The sequence below is a fragment of the Gracilinanus agilis genome, chromosome 2 (assembly GCF_016433145.1).
Source record: "Gracilinanus agilis isolate LMUSP501 chromosome 2, AgileGrace, whole genome shotgun sequence".
NCBI classification, from domain to species: Eukaryota; Metazoa; Chordata; class Mammalia; order Didelphimorphia; family Didelphidae; genus Gracilinanus; species Gracilinanus agilis.
The window spans coordinates 184,607,223-184,614,058 of record NC_058131.1 but is presented as its reverse complement, the minus strand read 5'-3'; the positions used below and the strand labels follow the sequence as shown (position 1 = coordinate 184,614,058).

The 6,836-nt window shown below is 37.8% G+C and overlaps 1 pseudogene; it reads left to right on the top strand.

The window, feature by feature from the left end:
- The first annotated feature begins 5,336 nt into the window (after positions 1-5,336).
- LOC123233449 lies at positions 5,337-6,127 on the top strand (annotated as a pseudogene).
- Positions 6,128-6,836: the final 709 nt, after the last annotated feature.

The window sequence follows — 6,836 nt, the reverse complement described above, 5'->3', positions numbered from 1 at the left end:
ACTTTAAAATTTGTGGTACATGATGGTGATGGAATATAATTGTGCTATCAGGAATGATGAAAGGCTTGATTTCTATAAGAAATAGAATGACATTCATGGACTAAAACAGAGTGAAAGGAGCAGAAACAATAAAACATTGTACACAGGAAGGGAAACATTTCAGAACAATCAAATGTAATTGGTTTTGCTACTAGTAGTAGTGTGATGATCTAGGACAATCCAGAGGGACATATGTATGTAATATGCTATTTGTCTTCATAGAATATAAAGAATAAAAAATAACATAGTTTAGATATTAGATTGTTGCGATGATGCCACAATTTTGTGTAGGAATGACCCTACTTATTTGAAAGTTTTTATATACAAAGTCTGGAAAATTCTACCAAGACAATGAGGCTTTCTCTAAAATCCTATTAATGGATTGTTCTTGAATTCTAATGAATCAGCCACTTTTAGGGATAAGAGGATATTTATTAAAGAACTAACAGGAAAATGAATTGTTGGGCCAGAGGACCTCTAAATACCATATATGAAATACTATATACTATGTGTTCTAAAGGTAGGTTTGGAGAGACTTCAAATTATCAAATGAAGAAAGACTCTGGGGGCAGCTGGGTAGCTCAGTGAATTAAGAGTCAGGCCTAGAGACGGGAGGTCCTAGGTTCAAATCTGGCCTCAGATACTTCCCAGCTGTATGACCCTAGGTAAGTCACTTGACCCCCATTGCCCACCCTTACCACTCTTCCACCAAGGAGCCAATACACAGAAGTTAAGGGTTAAAAAAATTGAAGAAAGACTCACAGCATTGAAAGTATTCAATTGGATGAAATGTTGAGTAAAATAGGAAGAGCAATAATATCTGGGATTCCCTCAGTATGAGAAAATTCTAGGGGAGGAATCTTTTCTACCCAATACAGTTTGAATTTTATCACTTCAAGTCTTACAAAATTGCCTACCATATTGGCATCTTCTACATTACACTTAGCCAAGGTTTTGCAGTGAATTTGTGTCAGAGATGGGAATAGAACCCAGGTTTTCAATTCCTTCAGTGGGGCCCGTCTATCCACTATTCAACATTGCCTCTCCTCCAAACCAAATTATTGAAACTCTTGAATATGGTTAATCATATAGACATTTCATTTCTTCAGATTAAAAAAAAAACAATCACACGCAAGATTCATTTCTGCCTTAGAAAACCAAGTTTCCAAATGAACTTTTGTTTATTTAAACAAGCATAACATATTCCATGCATTTCAACTTCTCCCCTGTCTCACTCTTCTGTACCACAGTCAGGAGGCCCTGTTCTTTATTGTTTCTTTTTTCTAAGGCACACAGCATAATATGTCAAAATCTTTACAGTAGCCACCAAAAAATAAATGACTTGGACATTTCCACCAACAATGGCCATTAATCATCCGACACAAAAAAAGGCCCTCATCTTCATATGTTTCTGTAGAAACAAGAACATGAATGTTTCAGAATCTTTGTATTTAGCCATGGAGAAATTATGCTGTCCTGCAAAGCAGAATTGAGAGAATTTAGCCCTAAACCTTAGATTCATTAATTTGATTTTTTTAACTTATAAGACTTTTTTCAGTTACATGTAGAAAGTTTTTGACAATTGTTATTTCATATCTTTGCTATTCAGATTCTCTCTCTTCCAGAGCCCACCCTCCAAAAGGCCATACATTGCCTTATATAGGTTAAGCCAGTGCAGTCATACGATATATATATATATATTTCTATATTCCTCATGCCAAGAAAGGAGACTCATAACACATACAATAAAAAAAGCTTTATGAACAGTATTAAGTGAAAAATGCCATATTTGGTCTGCAATCAGATGTCAACATTTCTTTTAATGTTTGTAGATAGCATTCTTCATCATTAATCCCTTGGGGGTAGTCTTGCAATCTTGCTTTCCTGATAATATTTCAGTATTTTGAAGTTGATCACCATGCAACATTTCTGTTATCATATACAATGTTCTGCTGGACCTTCTTACTTCATTTTGCATCAGTACATAAAACTATTTCAAGCTTTTTCTGAACTTATACTGTCCATCATTTTGGTATAGATAGGTCCTTTTCCCTGATGTCTGGCCTTTTTGGGATAGAGACCCACAGGTGATTTTACTGTGTCAAAGACTACACATAGTTTTATAATCCTTTGAGCTTGTTTCCATATGGCTCTCTACAATGCTTGCCATCATTTCACAGTTCCACAGCAGTGTTCCAGGAATCCAGTTTTTCTATATCCTCTCCAACATTTACTAGTTTTCTTTTTGGTCATGTTAACCATGTCTCAGTATGAGACGTGAGATGTGATATCTCAGAGTTGTTGTGATTTGCATTTTTTTTAATCAATAGTGATTTGGATCATTTTTTCATATGACCATAGATAACTTTAACTTCTTCATCTGAGAAGTTCCTATTCATACCTTTGACTTTATGACAATTGGAGAATACATTGCATCCTCACTAATTTCAGATATTTTTCTATATATTTGAGAAATGGGACTTTTGTCAGAGATATTGTTTATAATTTCCCTACACCCAAATTGTTATTTCCCTTTTAATCTTGGTTACACTGTTCTTCCTACATTTTTTCTTAATTTAATATAATTAGAATTACTCATTTCATTTTTTTAATGTTCTCCATTTCTTATTTGGTCATAAATTATTTCCATATCCATAAATCTGAGAAGCAAACTCTTCTGTTAACCTGATTTATTTATGATACCACCCTACATTTCTAGATTAAACAGCAATTTTGACTTTGTTATATGTGGCAAAGTCAGCTTTTTTAGAAATCTTTCTCTTCTTTGGATTTTTGAGCCCTTTTATGAATTGGCCTTTTCTATTTTTTAAGCTATTAATTGCTACATTCTTTTCTTATACCTCTTCTACCAATTTGTTGCCTGTTTTTTGTCTAATTTTTCCTGTATCACTCATTTTATTTCCCAATTTTCTTTTCCTTCTCTTATTTGATTTTTAAGATTCTTTCATGAGCTCCTCCATTAATTCTTTTGGGGTTTGAAAGAAGTTACTATTTTGCTTGGAATCACTGGATGCTGCAACATGAACTTATCTTCTGAGTTTGAGTCAAATAACTCTATGTTGATTTTATTTTTTTGTTGTTATTTGCATATTTTCCTGCCTTTTGGTTTTCTTTTTTAAAAATTGTTAAACTTGGACTGAGTAACAGTGGTTAAAGGAGCACTGTTCCAAGATTCAGGTTCTTTGTGCAGATGCCTTCAGAGCTAGCTGTCGAGATCTCTGTTTTCAGTTCTTCCAAGGTTGTATGATGTAAAGAGAGGTGTGTCTAATACTCTTTGGGTCTGTGCTTGTTTTTGAGAATAACCCCAAGCACCATTTTCTGCTCTAGAACTGTGACCAGGACACACTGATCCCTGTGGGGGCAAGTGTTGGTGTATGTTTGTGCTCTGCTGAGATGCAACTGTACCCCAGGGTTGTGACCTCACTTTGTGTATGGATAATTTCATAAGAATCTTGCACCCAAACCAGAAAAAGGACCCTTGTAATCTTCTGAGAAGTTTTCTCAACCCTGTTACAATCTGTGGATGAGAGCTCCAGAAGCCTTCTGTGTTTCTTCACTTGTACCTATGATCTGTTGCGCTGGTTGGCTCATCCTGGTGCTCTGTGCATTATCTCCACCCAGATTCACTAAATCCCTTGAGGTGGCCTTCTAAATTCTTTTGAGCGGGGAAAAAACAAACAAACAAACAAACAAAAAACACCTGACCTTGTATTTTTGTGGGTTATGCTGCTCCAGAATTTGATTTGAGGCTTTTGGGAAAATAATTTGGTAGAAATCAGAGAGGTCCCTCTAACTTCCCCACTATCTTCCGGTATTCATAGAAGAGATGTTTCCAAGATTAACTCAATAGATCTTGGCAACAGATTGAGTATGAGAGATGAGAGTTGATGAGTATCTGAAAGTTACTCCTGTTTGTGATACTGAGAGGCAGAGATGATGGCAGTACTTGGAAGAGAGCAGGAAGAAAATTTGAAAGGGAGAGGCTTCGGAGGGAAAGAAGAAAATAGTTTGGTAAAATTTGAATTGCATTTATTTATTGTACACTCAATTCAAGATGTAATTGGTAGGAAATTAGGGATAAAAAAATAGAGATCATCGGAGAATTTAGGACACAATAGGTATATTTGAGAACCATATACTGGGAGGCGATAATGCATGGGAAGCCGATGCTGTCACCAAGTGAAATAGAGATCAGTATCACCACTAAGAGTAGCCTTTTGGGATTCTATCATTCCCCTTTCCTTCTTTTTGCAAATGCTTGGCCAGGACAGCATGTGAAATACTCAGCAACAGAACATTGCATTTCAAGAGCAAATGGTATGGACCAAGTATCTTTTAAAAATTCTGGAATCCACAGAAGAATACATGGAGAAGGGCTAAGATTATATTCAGAGTGGAGATTAGTGTGTCCTTAGCTGGACTTTAGTGAACCACAGCACTTAAAAAAACCTCAACTGAATGTGATGTTATAATGCTCATATATGAATAATATCTCACATTTCTCTACCTCTGGCCTAAATACATCATCTTCATAATAGCCTTGGGAATTAGATAGTGCAGTAAGAAATTGGAGTCCAGAGAGGCTCATTAAATTTTTTAAGCTCACCCTGATAGTTGGTATAGCCTAATGCTTTAGAGATCTATAATGTGGCAAGGTGAGATTCAAACCCAGATCCTCTTGTTCAAAAGTCAGTGGTTTAGCCACTCCATCAGGTTATCCCTGGGTAGATAGTTAAACAACAGCCCCCCCCACCTCTCTATCAAGATAAAATATAATAGGAAGGAATTTCTGAATGTCTTCTTTCTAATTTGCATTCAAATCTCATACCTGATACCACCAATAAGACTTCGGGAGAGACATATAATCTTTCTTGCCTCATTTTTTTGTTTGTTTTCTTTTGTTTTGTTTTGTCATCTATGAAATGAAGGATTTTTTATTAGAAGATCTTTAGCTTCCTTAGAGTTAGGAGCTGATGCTTTCATTCTTTGTGTGATGTTTACTGCATAGTATAAATGCCCTGCTCATCCCTCATTTGACTTCTCATGTTGTTTCAGAGTTCTTTTAAATAAGGAATGAATGGTGTTAGATCGAGTGTGCCTTCCTTCCAGACAGCAAAAGCCACCTCTGGAAACATCGACCCATCCTTCCCTGATGTCATATTCCCTCCCCAAGCCCTGGGCCTGCTCCATTGGCGTCTATAACAACAGCTGCAGCCCTGCCCCACCACCACCACAAAGCATCAACCAGTTGGCTAAGGGCGACCATAGGGAGAGCAATGAATGAGCCTGGACAGGGCATGAGCGAGGAGGCAGAGACCACCCCACCTCTAACCCCAGGCCTGGAGGCAGCCCTGGAATCCATGCCCAAGAGCCCAGTGAGCAGCAGTGGTCTTCCGCCTTCCTCCCTCCCCTGCAGACCAACCCTTCTGCCACAGTCCAGGGGAACAAAACCACTGGTGAAAGGGCAGCCACTCTGACCCCCACCTGGCCACCACATCCACAATCAGAGAAGACCAGGAAAATAAAGTTCTTGCCATGAAAGTCCTTGGTACTGACAAATGTTTCAACTTCAAAAACTGATATGGTTTTATCATTTGAAATAATACTGAAGAAGATGTGCTTGTAAATCAAACAGCCATGAAGAAAATAAACCACCAAAATATTGGCATAGTGTGAGTGATGAATTGTAGAGTTTGATGTGATTGAAGGAGAGAAGGGGCAGAAGCAGCCAATGTAACTGGCACAGATGGAGTTCCAGTGGAAGGTAGCTATTATGCTGCAGATCCACACCATTACTGGATATCGTTATTATGGCCAGCTTCATGGACCTCCTCAAATTGGTGGTGAGATGGGGGACAAGTAGGATGGAGTCTCAGAAGGAGCACAACTTCAGTCATCATCAGGATACCAAAATCCCAACTATCACCCATGATCTCCAGTGGGCCTCCCTTGACCATGTCCTGTCCTTCCTGTTGGAAAGGCAGAAGAGAAGGAGAACCAGCATGGGGCTGGTGGCCCACAGCAGCCATCAGTTCGCCTGGGTTACTGGTGCCCATACAACAGCTGACTCCAATCTCACCCTCCAAATGTTCATTCCCAAGATGGCAAAGAGGTGGCTGAAGCACCAAATTTAAAAAAAAAAACCCTGCTCCAACCACTCAGCAAGCAGAACTGAGGGAAGTCTGCCTCTGAGAGGTACCTTTTCCATTACAGGTGTGCTAAAACACCAGAAAAAGAAAACTTAAAGATTTCATCAACAGCAAAGAAACATCCAGGCAACAAACTAACCAAGAATTTTGAGAAGATCAGAACATTTTTTATTCTTAAATTAAAAATATGAGAAGAAAAAACTCTTACCAACAACGCGACTTCCAGGAATACCACCTGCACAAAAGATAACAGAAAGGAATGAAACAGCCTCCTCAATTTCAGCAGCAACTTTTTTTTGTGGCTTTACCATATTGCTATTATGAATTGAAAGAGAAAAATTTGACACCAACTCTAAAGGGAAGAACCCCAACCAAAGGAATTATAGTAAATTCTTTCTTTTTATTTGGCTGCTGGAGCTAAACCTTCCCAGGTATGGTTCTTTTTTTTTTTTTTTTTTTTTTTTTTTTTGTCAGTTGTATATTCTCAGAATTAGGGGAAGAGAAATTTCCTGCCTTATACTATGTGACAATTATGAGTGACCTTCCTCAGAAATAAATTTCATGCTATGAGTGAAAAAGTGAAAAAAAATAAAAAAATAATTAGTGTCCTCCCATTGTCATAGAATC